At 32.3% G+C, this 21,463-nt stretch overlaps 1 protein-coding gene across 1 annotated transcript in view; it reads right to left on the bottom strand.

Annotated features, from left to right (window-relative positions):
* LOC145247274 (uncharacterized) overlaps positions 1-21,463 on the bottom strand; it is a 67,498-nt gene that overhangs the window by 20,972 nt on the left and 25,063 nt on the right. The window lies entirely within an intron of this gene.

The following is a 21,463-nucleotide window of genomic DNA, read 5'->3' as shown; positions in this document are numbered from 1 at the left end:
CACCGAGATTATAACGGCACCTAATAAATTAAGCATCCTCAATTCAAAACCGGGGATAATTTGCAGTTGTAGGCACAAGAGAAAGTTCAAGTACGTAAATACAAATAACCCCACTGAAAATGCACCACCGGACAGGAACTAGCATATTGCGCTTCTTCGCTGTCCAAAAAAAAAAAACGTAATAATATCCTTCACTGACCGTTTCCCCTTGTAAAGAGCTATCGGAAAACACCCCAAACCAAATCTTTTTTTTTTCCCCTAAGCACTCGCTATCTGAAAAAATCGCCATAAAAACTTCAACTTTTTAATATAAAATATTAGCACTCCCTCTGAATATATAACCATTACATAACATTAAATAATTAACCGACCTATAATCGCCCACATCTTGGCAAGGCCTAATTAACAATATGACTACTTTAATCATAAGCCCCCAGATGACTTCGCATAACAAGCCCCATCCCAGTAATACCGTACACCTAATACTACCTATTAAATTGCAAACAAACCACCAATTGGCACACGATGCAACCAGAATATAACCTAACCAATCTAAAACATAAGCCTAATGAAAAAATATCTTAGAAAGCCCCCTCCCATAGCCAAAGACCTAACACCTAAATTTAGAACCATCTAACCACCACCCGTAACTCCCACTGACAAGCACCCCCCCCCAAAAAAAAAATCAGAAATAATTAAAAAATCAGCGCATTTGCACTCCACTATTAGATTAACACTAACCCCTTCATCCCATTAGCATTTACATTAAAACATTTAAATGTACCGAAAATATAACCTAAGATAAGCTTCCCCGGTTCAGTCCAACCCATCGCTGTCACCCGTACAGACACATCCTCATCCTTCCTTTACCCCTTACGACTATCAGATAAGTGCGATCCCAACAACCACACACGCAAACACGTGTACCGTCTCTAAATTCCTTCCACATTCCTTTCTAGTCCTCACTTCCTACTAATACTCTCACTAGTTTGAACGCAGCTGAACCAAACCAGTTTCGAGAAAAATCCATCACAAGCGTCTCTAGTAAACAAATACCATTTTTTGCCATCCAAAATAGGAGGAAAAAGAATTCACCAAACCAGCGCATCTATGCAAGACCATCCTAATCTGTAATTTTTAGGGAGAAATATGGAATTTTAACGGACAGATGTAAACCCTGCTTCTTGCAACATCTCTTGGATATTAGTACTACTACAAAAAGTAGAGACGGCGAATGCAGAGACCTGTCTCCCATGTTTATAAACGTGAAAGTGTGTATTCCATTTTCGGGGCTTGCTTTTTCATAAAAAAAACATAAATTTGATGGCCTTTATACTCGGATTTCAAGAAATTAAATTTTTTAATGTGGACTCCTGAAGCTATCTTTCCCAGTAAAGGACTTCTTTAATATAACTCCAAGGTTTTTATTCTCCGAACTCTTACGTCTTCCCCGCTAATTCAACATCTACTTTCAAAATACCCTCATCTTTTATCTTTTATTTTTATGTGTGTGTATGTGTGGGTTTCTTTGTGTATTTGTGTTTGTATATATGGATATATATATATGTGTGTGTGTGGGTGTATGTGTATATATTTTTGTGTGTATATATATATATATATATATACTTTTATTTCACTTTATTTTATTTTTTCACGGGACCACTCACCCCACACCCCTATTTCCTGTTATTCTGACTCCCCAATTGTCTGTATCCCTTGCTCTTACACATTCCCTAGTAATTATTATTAATATTATTATTATTATAAATAGTAGTAGTAGTGGTGGTGTTGGTAGAGGTAGTGATAGTAGTATTGTTATCACTATTATCACTATTATTAGTATTATTGTTTTGTTTTTACTGCCTATATTATTATTATTATTATTATTATCATCATCATTATAATTGCTGTTATTATTATTATCCCCGTTATTATCCCCGTCATTGCTACCATAACCGTTACCATTATCTTTAATGTCATTGTTATTAACATTAACATTGACTTTACTTTTATCACAGCTATTGGTAATATTAGTTTAATTGTTTTTATTATTATTACTATTATTATAATTATCTTTATTATCATTCTTATTATTATAATTACCCTTGGTATTATTATTACTTTTACAAGTAGTAAATGTCTCCTTACTCTTCCACCTAGCCACGTATATGTATCCTTAAACCTTTATCATCAAGTTAAACGCACCCATAGACACTGTCATCCTATCCTCCGACCGCCTCTTATAATCACACTCCCTACATCATAGCAGAAGAAACTTAAAAATATTGCCGCATATTACCTACTCAATATTACAACCTTGCATTTAACCCCCCTCCCCCCCCCAAAAAAAAAAAATTATAGGCGATTTTATTGCCGTTATTTGCCGTTTAGATTGCACCTGTCAAAAATACAACTCCATATATAATAGACACTCCACAAACCGTGAAAATAAATTACCACGCAGCCACAATATACCCTAATTTAACCCTAAAACATATACCCCTTAAACTCAACACTATGTAAAAGACATATACAATTTTATATATCATACTATATATAACAAGCTTCTCCTTCGTTTATTTAGAATCAATAAAGCTTCCCTCAACATTCTACATTTCCTCTTAATCTTTTTCGCCCCTAACGAACCCTACGCTAGACGCCGCATCCCCTTCTTTCTACCTAGCACCTTCTTTACTCTTCTGATGAGAAGCATTAGGCTTCGAAATGCCCTGACATAAAGAGTCCCTTCTATCCCCCAAATGTTGCCTGTATTCCATTATTCAATAAATGATCCATTCTATATCTACTAATATATAGTTTTGTGACTTCATTTCATACTCTTGTTGTCCTATTATATATATATATATATATATATATATATATATATATATATATAGAGAGAGAGAGAGAGAGAGAGAGAGAGAGAGAGATAACCCTTATCCCTGAGTGGCTTCCGGGCCTTGATAAGTGGTGATCACTGTGTAATATATATATATATATGTATATACATATATATATATAATATATATATATATATATATATATATATATATATTCCTTATTTATAAATTAACACTTTTTCAGATTTCCAAACAAGAAATATAAAAAAATAGTTTTCATCATTATTACATGGAGTTTAAAAAATTTAGGCATTTCTCCCCAAAGAAAATTGATATGAAGTATTGTTTCCCTATCTAGATAGAAGTTGCTCGTCGTGCTCTATATGACAAAGTTAAAAACCGGCTTTGTAAACTTATATGTGATGCTTTTTTTTTCCTTCCCTGCCACCTCTTTCCGACAGAAGAGACATTTCGAGCCTGTCTCTCTTCTAACTTTATTTTCATGACAAGTGCTCGACTGAACTTTAATCTATAGTTCTCCCTTGCCAAACGTTCACCAAAATCACTCGACTAGCTACAACTACTATCTACGATTTTCCCCACTCTTTAACTGTGCCTTAGTCTAAACGGAAATTCCATAAACAAAGCTTCTTTCCCAGAACTGCTCGTCTGTGGAATACTGTTCTGCTGGCCTGCTTCTCGGTTGAATACAGCATGGTAGCCTTCAAATCCAATGTAAACAAGTTCTTGTTGAGCCGTTTCCATAAATAATAAAATTCTACCCAATTTATACTATTAACGATTACTACACAACTATCCTACATTCATTAACTCTCATCCTCAATTAACATTAGGGCCTTGATAAGTTATAACTCCCAAGTAAAAGAAAAACATTCTGGCAAAGAATGTAATAATGTATTAAGTCAGAACCTAGGTTTCCAGAATGATGTCAAGGCAAGCCTCAACAGTTATGAGTTCGTACGACATGAGGAAGCTGATAAAAAAAAAACGATTGATCGCCGAAATATGAATTTGGGTACATTTTGAAAGAGTCTATTTCGATATAATAATTGATGTAAGCATTGCCTGTCAAGAAGCCGTTCCGATTTTTAGTCGATTAATGATGAGGAAACCCTTAAAGTCTTTCTTTTTTACCTTCCGCAACAAAAAAGGTAGTATCAATTAAAAATATGCGATGAAGCATTTCTTCATTGTTTCCCTCCCTGAGTCGTCGAGGTTTCTAAACAAAATATCTGATTTTCTTTTTATTAACTAACCCTCGCAAATGTTCAGTGAAGCGTGTCATCCACCTGCAGGCATTTTCCGATTACAACGACGACGATGACGATGGGTGGGGGCAAGAAGGAGACAATGGATGGTTGGTTTAAATTGCTTTGATGAAGAGAACAATTATTACTTTCAGAAAAAAGGAAAATAGTTTTAGATTAAAACGGAACAAAGAAAAAGAAAAATACCTTATTAAATCGATTACTGTGGACCACTTGTAATATTCCTCTTACGAGGACCGGAGGTGGAGCGACTGAGATTTTTTTCCTCAATTTTATTTCTACTACGTCGAGTTCATGCACATACTGTAGAGATTAATTTAGGGAAAATGATGTAGATAAAAAATGTCGCAGTAAAAATGGCATAGGTAGAAATAGTGAAGTAGATAAATTGGAATATGGCACATGAGATAGATTATCCTAAAAATAACATAATGCTCTTGGATACAGTCCATAAAATGGAAAACATTTAGAAGATTGTCAAATTTAAAAGAAAATTGTATCTACATAAAAAATGTCAAACGATAGAACATCAAACTTATCTCTATCGCTTATTTATTTTTTCTAAGCATGCTCTGTTTTTTATATTATATATTTCTAAAGCCAATCATATTTATGCAGCCAGTAATATTTATAAAACCAGCAATAATAATGACGGAGTGTTGTTTGACTGGGGCCCAATTTTTTTGTCTTACTCAGTTGTTTTGTTTGTTATTAAGGGGCCACGACCCAGGCGTTACCTACTCCATAAATAATGGGGTTGGATTATAGATAAGTGCCTGATTTGCCCCTTTTGAGGGGTCTGTTTGAGATTATTTTTGTATTTTTATAGTACACGAACGGGGTAGTTTTATTCCACCCCCTACTAGAAACTGACTAACTAACCTTGTTGCAAGTGGAAAATAAGTTTAACTTCCAATCAGGAAAGTCACCGGCAAATCGTAATTCTAAGGGTTACAAAATGTGTGTATCTTTTATATTTTTCTATAAAGAATCGCCAAGCTTTATTTCGCGTGTTCACTAAATTATTTCCATCGAATGATCGTTTCTATGAAAGATGATTTATTTTGCTGCCACTCGTAATGGGTTTCCGAGAGTGTCACCTGCGCAACCGCACTACAAAACAACAAAATACACCTGCGATTTTATATGAAATGACTTGATGAATCTTACTTCAACATCTCTGGTTGTTATGGCGACAATTCGATAACATAAATATTAATATCTTGAATATGTTTTTGCGAACTCGTTTCATGAAAAATGCAAAGCATTTGAATAATAGTTGTGTAAATAATTCTAGCAAAATCAAAGATTCGACACGATATAAACGTTAATATTTTTTTCTTATTATTTGTATACATCCTAATATTTTTACTTGTCTTTTCGCAGAATTTGTTACCTAGTTTCACTTGACTTGCGCGATTATTGTTTATATTGGTTTATCTTTGTTAGTCGTCGTGTTGTTTGCAATTATTTATTTTCTCTTTATTCAATCAGGCTTTCCTTGAATCTCTTTTCCACTTTGTTTTTGTTCTTATTCTTTCTACTTATTTCGCAATTACCATTTTTTTTCCATTCTTTTACATGTGTTTCAATCATTTATTTTTATCACTATTTTTTTCTTTTTCATCTATCTATCTATCTATCTATCTATCTATATATATATATATATATATATATATATATATATATATATATATATATATATATATATATATATATATAATTTCCCAAAACTTCTAGCTATAATTGAGGGGAGATTAAAACGTTTTGTTGTGATTTCAAATGATCTGATATAAACAGCAATGGGAGTTAAATCCAAAGATTTATCATATGTAATACCTTCTTTTTTTTCTCTGTTTTGGAACCAGGGTACCATTATGAATATCTCTATAAAATAATGTTTATACACTGTGAAATTTACTTCATGTATGAAATCCAAAGAGAGGAGATATAACATATAAGAAATATTTGGAATAAAATCTTGCTCAGATCATTTGAAATCATAGCAGCAAGTTTTAGTGTCTCCTCCATCAAGGCTAGAGGTTTTGAGGAAATATCAGATATTGTCAAATTCATATCAAAACTTAGAAAACAAATTACTACGATTGAAACATTGGTAAAGGTGCAGTACCTTTCCACCTCTAAAGAATCCTTTAAAATTAAAACTATATGTTTGCGAGGGTGGTGAAAACAAATATAATGTTTAAAATTCCAGGATATAAGTAGTTTACAAGATATGGAGAAATTATAGTATCAAAAAGTGAAGGATCACTTTCTATATTGATTTAACGTCAAATGATCACCAACTTTAAAGCCAACTTCCATTTTTTCAGGGGTGATGTGTATTTAGTAATTGTGACCTGGTTGACCAACACAAAACCTACCTTAAAAAAAGTGTTTTTAGACGTTTTCTGGTGCGCTGAAAACGAATATCGCATCTAAATTTACGCAAATAATATTTTTCCGGGTATTAAGCAATATAATTATTTATGTTATAAGCGGTGGCCATTGTGGTAAACGCAAGCGCGCATATTTTCGCTTAATACCGGAAAAAATACGTATTTGCGAAAATGTAAATGCGATATTCGTTTTCGCGCACATGAAAACACGTTTTTTAGGTACAGTTTGTGTTGGTCTTCCATATCACAATACACACGACCCCTAAATGAATAACGGACCCGGCTCAAATCGTCACCATAAAGTGGGTGCTCATTTTACGTTAAATTGATATAGAAAAGTGATCCCCCACTTTTTAAGAACTATTTCTTCATATCTTGGAAACTACACGGTTCCTGAAATTTTAAACATTATTTTCGTTTTAACCATCCTTGAAAACTTGAAATGGTGGTTATTGTAAGGGATATTTTTGGGCAGTAAGATACAGCACCTTTACCGAAACTTTATGGCTGTAAAGTGCTCAAAATAGGCTCTGTATGGTGGATGATTCTCTTAATGTGTGACCTTAAGGGCAAATGTCACATAACCCACAACACAAATCAGGTCATTACCTTTCCAGCAAGCCTAATCAATTAATGCATTCTAATCAATGGTTACTGAGATTTAGAACTTTTAAAATTACCCCAAAAGATGGTATATATATATATATATATATATATATATATATATATATATATATATATATATATATATATATATATATATATATATCATCTTTTTGGGTAATTTTAAAAGTATATATATATATATATATATATATATATATATATATCCAACAGAGGAGACAATCGAAGCAGCAAAACGGAAGCTGTCTGCCAGGACACTATATATACAAATGTAAAAAAGATAACGGAAGCAGCAAATATACAAATGTAGGGAAGACAACCTAAGTAGCAAAATCGACGCTGCTTGCCAGTACACTATATACAAATGAAGAAAAATTTGCTAGCTTTTTGAAGATTATTATACTATTCAATAGGGAAATTTTATGACATTTGGTAAAAAATGAAGTTATATTTTCAAACTAATAAAATATGCCCAAATTTACCTTCATTTGTATATATAGTGTCCTGACAGGCTAGCGTCAGTTTTTTCTGCTTTGGGATGAATTTTGCGTAGTTTTTTTCTTTGCTTGGTTGCACCCCCTGTGGCCTTACCAGGCCACTAATATATGTAACTTTTAATCAAAATCTACTTATTAAATTCCGGTAGTGTTCATAATTAAACCCAATGATTATCAGTATTAATAACCGAGCATATATATTATAATTCCGCAATAACCAAGACAACAATATATTATACCAGGTTCATCATAAGATTATTTCTTCAGTCTTTATTTACCATTTGAAGAAGCTTAAACATTATTTCGTAAAAAAAGATATTCTAAAATGGCTAATCATCAGATACAAAATACAACTATAATATATATATATATATATATATACATATATATATATATAACTACTTCATTTACTCACATAAATTTAATATACGAAAGTATAGATTTATGCGTAAACTTTAAGTATTTACTTCAAAATGCTCAATACGTAGGTAGAGCTAGTTAGTAATTTATAAAATATATATGCGTTTCATCCACTGTAGGATTCGTCAGGCCTATGCGCATAAGCCTGACGAATCCTACAGTGAGTGAAACGCAGAATATTCAGTGTAGCTTAGTCGCCATATATATTTTATAAATTACTATATATATATATATATATATATATATATATATATATATATATATATATTTACTTCAAGTATATTGTTTATGTGAACTAAAAACCAATATTTTTAAAACGTGAGCAATACGTGTGTAGAACATATAAATAAATTAAAGACTCCATATGTTTATATATATATATTTATGTGTGTGTGTGTGTGCGTGACTATAACAGAGGCACATTTTTCGGTCCCAATAAAAATTTATAACAGTAAAACTAGTAAAATAAAATTAATTTATTGCATTTTTTGCAGTATTCTCAAGAAGAAAGATTCTTAAAAACCATCATATTTTTCTTTTTACTCGTCGCAAAAACGGTGCATTTTCAACAAGTATCCCCAAAAGATGAAAACGGGAAAATTAGGATCGCATGTTATTTCTACATATTTTGACGTAAACAATTAAAACAGAAATCAAACAGAGGATCAATTTCGTTAATTTTTTACAGACTTATTTTAAAAAGAGTGAACTACATACAAACGAAAAAAATAATATACAAAAAAGAATTGTTATACTTTACTGCTACCCCACCCCATGCGTTCTTATCAGAATTTTTTGGTGGGGGGATTTACATCTTAGTTTTTTTTTTACGTATTAAAATATACTGGAATGATGACATAAAATATATTTAATTTGGGGTCACAAACGCTGCCGATTCATACGTTTTTTTATCGATTTTTCGAAAAAAAGAAGTTGGAAAATATATTAAACTTAAGTTTTACCAAATTCTAAAAGATTATTTATTATTTACATTTGACAGTTTGTATTGTTTTTAATTTCAAACGATTTCCGAATATATATTTTTTTTTTTTTTTAATAATTGAATTTTTCAAGGTTCGTGAAAAAATGTGGAAAATTGCCTTTATAAACTCATTATAAATATACAAACAATCTTACTGTTAATAATTAAAAAAAAACATTTATCAATATGTTTTGGAATAGTGAATAATTAAAAAAATATATTTAGAAATCGAGCTAGGATATTTTTCTTACTGAAGGCCAATAACGCAGTAATCTGTTCGCACGTATCTGATAAAAATCGTAGTGTTACTCGTTGCTTTTGTCAGAACGAAAATATAATTTCTAAACCAAGTAACTGAAACAATTATGATTTAAGAGTTAATAAAATTTCTTTATGCACAGCATGTTTTACAATCTGTTAATATTAAATTAAAATGTAACTTTTAACCATAAAAAAAGTTTGTATAGCAAATAAGATTTTAAATAGCTTAGTTATAATGTTTAAAAATTGATATTTCCTAGAATTTAAATATTTTTCGGGCTACAAATTACAATATTCGAAATTAATATTAGAGGAAATCTCTCAGTTATAACGTTGCATATCAAACCGCTAGTAATTGATTTAAATTTTTGTCTGTTAAAATGTGATATTTTCTGGATATTCTCTCTGTATATGTCTTTTCATAATATTTGAAACCAAATGTAAGGCATTTACTGTTATATCCCACGTAAATAATGATTGAACAAAAACTTAAAAAAGATATAATATACATTTGTACTAATTTTAAAACCTGTTTTTCGTATATATACGATACCATGTTAATTTATCATTTTTAAAAGTTTTGGTTGCTTTGTGACGTCCAAATTTACTTGTTTTACCAAATTATTGTTTATTTTATTTTATTTTTTTATTAGTTTTTTATTTTTATTTTTTATTAGTTTTTTTAAGATAAAATTGAATTATTGAAGTATTACTTAGTTATTAATTTATGAAGTAAACCAATTTGTTAAAAAAATTATATTTAATTTTGCTTAACTCTATTTATAAATGCATTCAAAGTACATAACTTAACTCCCAAAAGTTCGAATAGTTTAATAAAGTAATACTTGTTAAGATTGTTAAAAGCAAAACATTGTTTCTATTCGACAGTTTAAATGTTTCCAAATCCCGTTCAATTTTAAAAGGACGCGAAATGACTAATTTTATTTTTCGTTTGATTTTTTTATCGCCAATTATGACCGGTTTACTAAGAAACCGAAATGCATTTTAGTGGATTTGGTTTCATAATTAATATATTTTGTGAATGGGATTTTAATGGAGACGTGTGATTAATGATATTGTAGTTTGGTTTTGCAAATATTGGATTAATAATAATCTTTAATAATATCCTAGCGGGACTTGTGGAAATTTCTACAGGGGAGTCATTCATATGTAATAAATTGATGTTTGCATTCTGCAGATGTTTAGCATAGATAGAGAAGCTCTGCTCTTATTGCAGCTCTTTTGTTAAAACTTCAAAAGATTTTATCTAAGCTAGCAGGGACAGCCGGTGTAACCTGGTCGTAAATACGCTTAAATATGATAGTTTAATTCTTACAGATTTTGTATATATTATTATAATGCAAAATGAATGTCGATGCTCAAAATGTATAAATATTTTGACCCTCCCTTTACTTGAAAATCCACCAAAAATCAGGAAACTCATCAATTCTAGTGAAATTTTCAGTATTTATCAAACAATAATTGTGGGATATAGTGAATCTAATATTCTGATTTCAGTCTTAGTGGAAATGCATTATTTTGAAACCACAAATAACTTTACTAAAGTTAGGGTTTTCAGTATCTAAAAAAATGTATGTTTTTTTTACGTTTTTTATGAAAAGAAAGCGTCGCAAATTATAACAATTAAAAATAATTATTTTATTTTTCAGGAACATTTCGAAAAATCTCCTAAAGTCCGTATTAACAAAATCAATATAACTCGAAGAAAAAAATAATTTCTCGAACTACCGATAATATCATTGAATTAAGCATCACACAGAAAAAATTAATTGCAAAAAGTATTTCTTATATTTTTTTACGGTTACATTTTTTATATTGTTGTAGACCCGTGCTAGGGGTTACAAATGAAAGAAACCACAATTAGTGTAAAGTATATAAAATATAATATGTATTTATCATAAAGAATAGAGGAGCCATTAAAGTGGTATGAGAGGAACGTGTTCGTAGCATGCGGTTTAACATGGTAACATGTCTCGATTCAGTCTCTGAAACCAGTGGTATTCATTGGACTAGTTGATTCCACTTAGTTCTGAAATAAGGATGATTAGTACCCCACAACAACCCCCTCCCGAGATTTTCATTCCCCTGGGATGATCGTATAGCTCTTTTTCCTGAGGTTGATCTATTTCGGTCGGTCATTTTCCTTTTCCTGGAGGACCGGCGTTGTCTGGCTGCTTGTGGTGTTACAAAATCGAAGGCGTCATATATCTGGTGCATTACTTCTTCTTGTTCAGCAGGAGGTTGTCATCAGTTATACGTTGTCAAATTTGGTTTAAATGTTTCTTGTGCGTAAATCTTGGACCTTCAATAATGTAGGCCATCCGCCCGATTCTATTCAGGACCTTTCTTCTATTCTTTTTGTGTATCTGGAAAAATACCTTTTCACCAGGTAAACACCTCTTTTTAGGAATTATAGTATTTGGCGGTTTCACCTGTTTTGGTAAAAGTTTCTTGAAGACCGGCCTTATTTTCCTCGAAAACATTAACTCTGTCCGCGATATCTTTGCTGGAACGCTTTCATTTGGTATAACTCGGTAAATTTGTAAAAACTGTAGTGACTTTTCTGAGGGTGTTCCTTTAACCTTCTTTAGGGCTCTTTTCAACGTGTCTACAAACTTCTCTACCTGACCGTTCCATCGGGGATGATAGGTTGGTGTCGTTATGTGGTTAACCCGGAAATCCTCGCAGAAGCTTTTAAAATCTGCTGAAGTGAATTGTGTGCCATTGTATGACACTAGAAAATCAACCACACCAAACCTAGCGAACAATTCGTGAAGAGCACTGGTTGTAAAATCGAAGTACCTCATGCCAGTTTAAAAACCTATTAAATAATTAATCTCAACCATTATCAAATAATAGTTTTCATCCAGTGGGTCTGCGTAATCTACGTGTATTCTTTGCCATGAGTGGTCCGCTTTAGGCCACGGGTTAAATTGTATTGGGGCACTTTTGCAGCCAATACGCATCCCTTACACGACTTTACCGTGCCTTCTATACCAGTGTCCATACTCTTCCAGTAAACGTAGGACCTCACGAGACTCTTCATTTGCGTAGCCTCAGGGTGCCCGTATGAAATTCCTTTAGAATTTTCTCTTGTAGTGTAGCTGGAATTACTACTCTTTCTCAGTACAACAGTACCTCTTTGCACATAGAATATGTTTCCGCCGCCGATTCATCCGATAACATTTTTTTTGTTTCATTTCTTTGATGAATCTTTCTTCTCCAGACTCCCTTATTATATCTTCCAAAGTGACTGGTAGTTCCTTGATCGTATTACATTGTGTATAGTCCTTTTCACTTTGTACTAACGTCATTACTGTGTCTTCTAGCGGTTTTCTTGATTTCAGGATTAATCGCGACAGTCCGTCTGCATAACTTAACTTCGCAGATGTAAGAAATTTCATACTAAAATCGTAATTCAGTAGAATGGTCCCCCATCTTTGAAGTCTGTTGGCTGTCTAAGGTGGCAGACCTTTTTTTAGAGCCAACAATGGTTATAAGCGGCTTATGATCAGTTTGCAATTTAAACTTACGACTGTGTAAAAATAGGTAGAATTTTGTAACAACGAATATGATCCCCAGTACTTCCTTTTCTATTTGGGAGTAATTCTTCTCGGCAGGAAGTAAAGATCTTGACGCATAGGTGATCGGCTTAGTGGGCACAATAGGCAACTTGTGTAGAATCCCATAAGAACTTGCGTCAGTATCGACAATAATCTCTTGTTTCGGATTGAAATGAGTCAGGAATAAATCTGACGTTAATACATCTTTTTAATTTCTTAAACGCTGCCTGGCACTCAGGCGTCCAGCCCCATTTTTGTCCTTTTTTAATAGTACATTCAATGGCCCACGCAATTCATGCATGTTCTTCATGAACGTGTGATAATAGTTCGCGAGCCCTAAAAAAAAACTCTGCAATGTAGTTACATTATAAGGTCCTGGCATGTCTTTTATAGCTGTGGACATCTCTGGATCGGGTTTCCTCCCGTCCTTATCTATGATATGACAGATATTTAATTCGTTCCAAAAGAAATCATATTTTGCTTCCTTCAATGTAAAGCTGTATTCTTTTATTCTGTCAAACACTTGAAATACATAATCTCTATGTTGTTCAACATTTTGACTACGCATAAGAATATCGTCCAGATAACCTATTGCGAAATACAAACTGCTTAGCAAATTATCAATTATCCGTTGGAAAATTACATGTGCTACTTTTATACCAAATACTAATCTATTGAATTTATAAACTCAGTTGTGCGTTGAGATCCAGAAAAGTTTCGAGTTATCTACCTCTACAGGTATTTTTAGGTACGCCTCGCTTAAGTCTATTTTGAAAAATTATTTTCCGCCATTTAACTTAGCGAATATTTCGTCTGGGTTTGGTAGTGGGTAGTGATGGTCCTTGAGCAACGCATTCAATCCGGTCGAAAAGTCTGCGCATGCCCTAATCTCTTTAGATTTTTTCTTCACGTATACGGTCGGGGTTCTCCGCACTCACTATAGTTAATAGGGGTAAAAATCCCAGTGTTAAGTAGTCTTTCCAATTCTTTTTCAATTTTTCCCTCGAAGCGAAGGGTACACTCCTTGGCTTTTTGAATATTGGTTTTGCTTCGTCCAGCAATTCGAATCTCGTTTTTATTTTTGTGTAGCATCCAAGCTTTTCTGAGAAAACACTTGGGAAAGAGTTTTTTGACATTCTCTTTGAGTTTGTCGGCTTCTGCCGTTAGGTTTTCGACTTTGTGACAAAAATTACTCATTGGCGAGTCCTCTAATTCAAATTCCTGAATCGAATCGGTTCCGAATAAGTTCGTTGCGTTTTAGCTTTTCTGTCGTTCTTTTTAGTTACACATTAATAACTAGCTCTACCTCAAAATTTATTTTTTCACCAGTTACCGATCTTGTGACTTTATTCGCCTTTGTTATCGTGGGCTTTCCTATTCTGTTCCATCTGTGAAAATTTATAATTGATTAATCCGACCCTTAGTCGAACTGCAATGTTACTTCTTTATTTCTGATTCTCACGGTAACATACTTCCTTATGTTCTCTGTTGGTGAAGGGTCCATTTTTCAGTTCTTACATAGCCTTTTTTTGGCACATTTGCTACAAGGGGCCCTAGAATTTTGTCTATCCTGATAATTTTGTGAAGGGTCCTTTTTACCTCTTGGTTGATAATTGCTGGCGGGCGGGTGTCCTTTATTTTTGAAGCGTATTTTTTTAATGTGTGCGATACATGCTTCCTCTATGTTTCGGGAATCTTGCTTTATTGCCACGAACCGCTAACAGTCTTCAGCCAGTCTCTAAAGCGTCAAATCAGGTTCTAATTCCAATTAATTTAGAGCACGACGTCTTATATCGACGTCTTTTGTGGCTATCAAACCTTGTGTAAATATTAAGCAATTGAAATTGTCCGCCGTTAATGACGACAATTTGAAATCGTCACAGTGCTTATTAACTATAGACGCAAATGTCGTATAGTCCTGGCTCTCCTCACGTGTAAGATTCATGCATTTCCATCTTTTATGAAAAAGGCTTCTTTTTGGACAGTATAACTTCATTAATAGTTTGACTTCCTCGTAAAACGACAATTCGTTGGCTTTTCTTGCTAAAATATAGTCCACGAATTTATTATGTTCGGATGTACCTAACTTCCGTAGCAATAATCGAACCTTCTTTTCATCAGTCCATGCACTGATATCAATTATAAAAAGGTCTTCAAATATTCTAGAATATGTCTCAAACGTTAGGTCTTCCTCAGGAGCATAATGAAATGTATCAATAGTTGACAAGATCGCATTTTGGAAAAAAGCCGTGCTGGTTTCTTCTCCGTTGTTCCTATTCACTAAAACTTGCGTTATCAAATTCATTTTTTTATCTGACTAGTTTTGTTGCTCTAAATGTATTTTTTTCAATTCCAATATTTGTTCATTCATTTCTTTTCTCTTGTCTGTTTTTCTTCAAATAATTTCATTAAATCTAGCTGCTTTTCTAATATTTGTTCGTTAATTTATTTCTTTTCCTCGTTTTCTTCAGGATATTTTATTAAATTTAACTGTTTGTCTTCGTTTTGTTTCGGTGTTGACAATTGTTTCTCTTCTTTTGTTTCTGTATTGCCAATTGCTATTCTCTGAACCCTTTTTCAAGTTCTAATTGTTGACTTTGTTGGAATTTCACCATTTCAAAAATTTGGTTTGCAAACTCGTCCATTTTGATTTTTTTTGACGGTATGGAATTATTTAATGACAAAATGAAAATTTTCAGAAACAACACAATTCGTTGATTTACTCTTCCTATTGTACCAACTCTATAGAAAAAAACTTTACGAAATTCATACCTGGTTATTTAATGAATATTTTTTCATATAATTATTTCCTTTTATGGCAATTTTTCTGAGAAAATAATTCGGCGTTTGCATTCATACAGATAGCAGTAGATTTCGTTTGTCATTTTTCAGTTTTCGTAACGTGTAGATACTGGTTAAATTCCGTGTTTATCCTACACAGTTTTTTTTTCCTCTTTTGTCTTTAAAAAGAAAAAGTTACTCATCTGTGAAAGAGGGTTTATAGCATTTATTTAATATTGGCTTTTCTTTTTGATCTCTGTGCGAAAAAGAATTCATTTTCTCGTTAGCACTTTATTTGTCGTGCTTAGAGAAATCGTTATTTTCTTCTTCGAATTGCAATCCCGTTGACCAGTAAAAAGTTTATTTTAATCGGATTAAATCCGACGTCTTTTTAATACGTGTAAATACTCGCTTTAGCCAATGAACTAAAATATATCGTTTACTTTTGCAGGAGGTTTTTTTTTCTTTTTCCAACGTTAATGTCTTTTAACAATAAGACATATTAGCAAGATATGCTTTTTAGAACGATAAAGTGTTTTTTGTCGTTTGTGTACTCACTGAAAACTTGGTCTCGTTAATTCAATAATAATAATTCCTCAGGCAATTCGTCTTATGAGCTCTGTTTCAGCTCATAGTTTACGTTTTAGTAGCTTTTTTAACAGCAAGATAAGGCTTTTTCACGACGTCTTTGTAAAAAACTTTTTTTCGGCAAGAATTGTTGTCCTTTTCTCGAAGTGTTCTTTATACGGTATTTGTGAATTTTTACACTCGAATGTTGTTTTTCCCCAACGTAGACAAGTAGTTTTCCCGTTCTTCACCGAACTTTTGAAAAATAAACTTTGAAAGTTCAAATTTCCCCCGAATGTAGGAAAAAATGATTTCGAATATCTGCGTGTGTTCTTTTTTTCCTGGATCCTTTTGGTCGTCGTTTTGGAATGAATTCGTTGCCCGAATATTCGTCATTCAGTTGTTGTTAGCAATTATTGTAGATTGATCCGGGAATTTATTGAATCGTCCTAGTCAGCCAGTTGTTGTAGACCCATACTAGGGGTTACAAATGAAAGAAACCACAAGTAGTGTAAAGTGTATAAAATATAATATGTATCTATCATAAATAATACAGGAACTACTTAAGTGGTACGAGAGGAACGTGTTCGTAGCATGCGGTTAAACATGGTATGAATGGTTCTATTTAGTCTCTGAAGGAATGGTTGATTCCACTTACTTCTGGAATAGGGGTGATTAGTGCCCTACAACATATATGTAAGATTCTAATATTTTCAATGCACGCCTAACGTATAATTATCAATGTAAGATAATTTTCATGAGAATATACGATCTTGGAAAGTAAAGTAAAAAGAAATTGAAAAACAGGAACATACAAAAATAATTAAATTAAAAAGTGGTAAAAATTATGCGAATGTTCCATGTCGGTAAGTACAGATGCACAATCCTGAAAAGAAAACAGTTTTGCCTACTCGCCTATTCCCTCCACCTACCCGGCGCCACTTTCAGATACGCCTGTTTGTGTCAGTGAACTTTAAGTTTCATGTAAACATTCCGATAAATAAAAAAGTAAGTTTGTATTTTTATTAAAGTGTGTAATTTTTCAATAATTATAAATTTTCTTTCCACTTTGGACTCTGTATAAATATTGATAAATAATGGTGTTAACTTTTTTCCAGTGAATTGTTAGCATAATTAATGAATTTAATTAACATTTATGCAGTTTCTCTTTCAAGTTTAAGTTCTATTAAGAATTGGTTTAACTTTTTTAATGAATAAATTGTCATTGTAACTTAGTGAATTTAATTGATCTTTCAACACTAGTAATAAATTATGTTTTTATGCGCATCCATACTTCTTTGAATTTTGGCGCCATGATTTTTTAACACGATAAACAAGCTTCGTCGCTACCACTGCCATATTTTTGGATAATAATGATCTTTTTTAGAACAGTTAGGCACATTTATTGTATTAATTCATTATCTTAAGACGTTAACTTAATATTTCACTTGAAAATTCTTCCTGAAACCTTATATTTCTCTTGCAAGAAAAATGTAGACACGATCTTTGTCATAATGAATTTTAATGTGAAATGTACGGTTTTTCTGATTTGAAATAAAAATATGTATTTTTTTTTATTTCACACGCTATTTTTTCTTTGCGAGATTAACTTTAAGCTATAATCATACAAAGATAATCAAAAAGTAACTTAAATTTAAAAAAATATTATGATTAGCCGGTGTTCAAAACCATGTTATCTACCCAGTTAGCCATTCATTTTGCACGTACCTACATGGCATAACAATTAAACGACTCCGATGTAAGCATGTCACAGAAAATAAATAAATAACACACGCTATTGTATTAATATATAGATTCTTGGTAAAATTATTTATAAAAAAAATTACTTCAGTGCCATCTGCTATAATCGAAACCGAAACCAAAACTTATGAAGAATTCTTGGTAAAATTATTTATTACAAGAAATGGAAGTCCATAACAATCAAACGACTCGGATGTAAGCGTGACACAGAAAATAAATAAATAAAACACATGCTATCGTATTAACATATAGATAAGTCACGTAGAGGCGAAAGCACGCACATACATATAAAAATTTGTAATGCGGTGTTATTATTCATATAAGAATGAAGTCAAATACAATTGTTTTGATTTGTATTCCGCAAACGAATAATGGCTAAGTGATTAATGACTCGAAGAGAAAATGTTGTGCCAAGTTCGAATCCAGTTCGTTTCACAGAAAGTTTCATCAAACCTGCGCTTTGACCTCCTAGAATATTGGACAAAAAATAACTATTTGAAATATTTCATTGGTATGTATAGGCTACATTCTTTTTTATATGAACATTAATTTAATATATATATATATATATATATATATATATATATATATATATATATACTATCTATTTATATAATCTTAGTCATGTGCATATATTTTTATATATTTTATGTGCATGAATTATTCCTAAACTCTTTGTTAACTTAATTACTAATGATAATTAGTACAATTACAACAGGTACTTGTCGTTCTCCTGTTTCTATCTTCTGATATAGTCTAATGAAGCCAATTAGTGACATAGATACTCGGCAGATAGAGGGTAACGTAAAGATTCAGGACTACTCCCATTGTCTATCCAAGAAAACTTTAACATGTATATGATTTTAACGAGTTTAAACCCCGCATAGCTCATTTAGGTTTTGAAGGTACTTAGAGGGACCACTTCCATTATCCTTTTCAGAAATGGTTATGCATATGATTCAAAATTTTATAAAAATTTCGTAAAGTATATAATATTGACGGCAAAAATCAACGAGAATCTAATGAGAATTATACACTTTTAAATAGTAGATATGCATGTATTTCTATTGAAAATTATCTGATAGTATATATGCGTGTAATTATTGATTAGTGTTCTTTCTAAAATTACAATTTAAATAGTAATGTATTTGAAATTGTTAATTAAAACGTAAAATATAATGAAGAAGTTTAAGTTTTAATTTATTTTTTTAAATAATAACTCGTGAAAAATCGACCGAAGTGCAATTTTCTGTTGCCTTGAATCGAATATATTTATACGAGTTCAATTTCCACATTTCCCAAAATGCCTGATCGATTTTATTGCGAAATCGATTTGTAAATACATATATTCATTAACTGAATTATCTTCAGAGTTTGTGTCTGTGTAGAATTGTAATGTTTTAAATCAACATATTTCAGGGGAAAATATAATTGCGTACTTAAGCGCGAAGTCAAAATTAGTGATCCAGACAAAAAATAATGTGCTCAATGTATTTTTACTAAAAATCTGCCACGATTATATTCCGATATTCTATGTTTAAAAATGGCGCATTATTATTGTTTAGTCAAACTGATCGCCCCTGGATCTGGTGAACTTTTCGACATTAAAACGTAGGATAAAATTGTTAAAAATCAATAAATTCAATAAATTTCATTTTTACTTCTAATTATATTTCTACTGGACAATACTTCGAATTTTGGGGATTTATTTAAATTTCGACATTTCACGTAAATGCGTGATGTTTTTACCTGAAAAAGGTTGGTTTAAAACATCATTATTCTACACAAACAGTTTCGAGTTATTTAAAAATTTTCTCTAAAATATAAAATCTTAAATGCAAATGAATCAAATTTTCGTATGAAATTTATATCGATGTATGAAATTTATATCGAGGTTTAATGTAACACTAAAGTGTTCTAGCTTCGTTACACAAAGAAAGATATATTTATTTATCATTGCCTTTACAGAATAAAAAGAAAAATGTGTCCCTCCAAAGAAAACAAAACTACATTTTTTTTTTTTTTTTTTTTATTGAGAAAGCAAATTCGGATAAATTAATTATATAGTAAAGCTGACATCCATTCAAAGTAGCTGCCTTCAGCCTCAATCACCGCATCGATACAGGTCTAGAACTGGGAGCATATCTTTTCCACAAGCGCCGGCGGAAGCTCGATGAATACTCGGCGAATACTCGGCAATAACTCGGCGGATAGTGGCGATCAGGTTGGCTTTGATGTTGTGGGAGGTCGTGTTGGTGATGCTCACGACGTATAACCGAATCCAGCGGGTTCAGATTGGGGAAGAGGTATAACATTAAACACTCCTTCTGAAGCCAAGCCTGGGTCTCCTTGGACATGTGGGCCGGCGGCGAGTCCTGCTGCCACACCCAAGGTCTGCCATCGGTCACCTGATTGCATCAGGAGATCACCACACTCGTTAGCACATCCAGGTACACTTTCGTGTTAACTTTCAAGCCGACTTCGAAGATGTGAGGTGGCATGATGTGCCCCCACTTGAAACCGCACCAAATATCATAACCATGGCCGGATACTTCGTTGAGCTGTGCCTTCAAGCATTAAACTGTCCGGATTCGCAGTTTTAGGGTGCTGACAATGGTCGTGTTGTCATAACTAGGATTGGTAGAAAGTATGAGTTGTACGGCGGCGCATTTTCAATCTCGCTCGTTGAACATTGTGGCGTGATAGAAGGCTCCTATCACTTTTGGCACAATTGTGTAACTAGTAGATGGTTTGCAATAAAAAAAGAAATCTGTTTTTTATCAAACGGAAATAGAAACGCCGGCTTTCCTATGTCGACAATTTTATCATTTCACCTTGTATATATTAAGCCAAGCAAGAAATTACGTTCTTTTCGTCAGTTTAAACGCTTTGAAAGTACTATGCATTTTCGAACTGTCAGGAAACTATAATCAAGTTAACCATTGAAATATTTTGCTAATAGTTGAAAAAAGAAAATTTAATTATTTGTAAAACATCGAAAGAAATTCGAGTACTTATTCGTAATTCGGGCGAAAATGGAAAAGTGAAACATTAAGTTTCAATTAAAACCAATGGTATCTACTTTATTGTCATTTCAAAATGAATAGCATAGACAGAAAATTAAAAACGATAAAGTAGAAAATTAATTATTAATAAAAATAGATTTAAAAACTGATGTGCTTGATTAACCTTTAATACTATACTTTAAAGTTAGCTAGCACGCTTTAAAAATGTGAAAACAGTAAAATGTATCATGAATATTCCATAGCACAAGTGTATTAAAAAAAATTGTCGAAAATTGTCGCTTTTGGGGTGAAAAAAAATGACGTTTTTAGCCAATTTTTTGATATTTTTCGAGCGAAGGATAGGGCTTCGATATGATCTCGAGTTTGTGAATTTTCGTCGTGTTTTTCGAAAGTTTTTAGCAGGCACATAAACATACACACACACATACATAC

The sequence above is a fragment of the Euprymna scolopes genome, chromosome 25 (assembly GCF_053919585.1).
Source record: "Euprymna scolopes isolate OS-2025 chromosome 25, ASM5391958v1, whole genome shotgun sequence".
Lineage (NCBI taxonomy): Eukaryota > Metazoa > Mollusca > Cephalopoda > Sepiida > Sepiolidae > Euprymna > Euprymna scolopes.
Note: the sequence above shows the minus strand (reverse complement) of the source record. Positions and strands in the feature narration are given on the sequence as shown.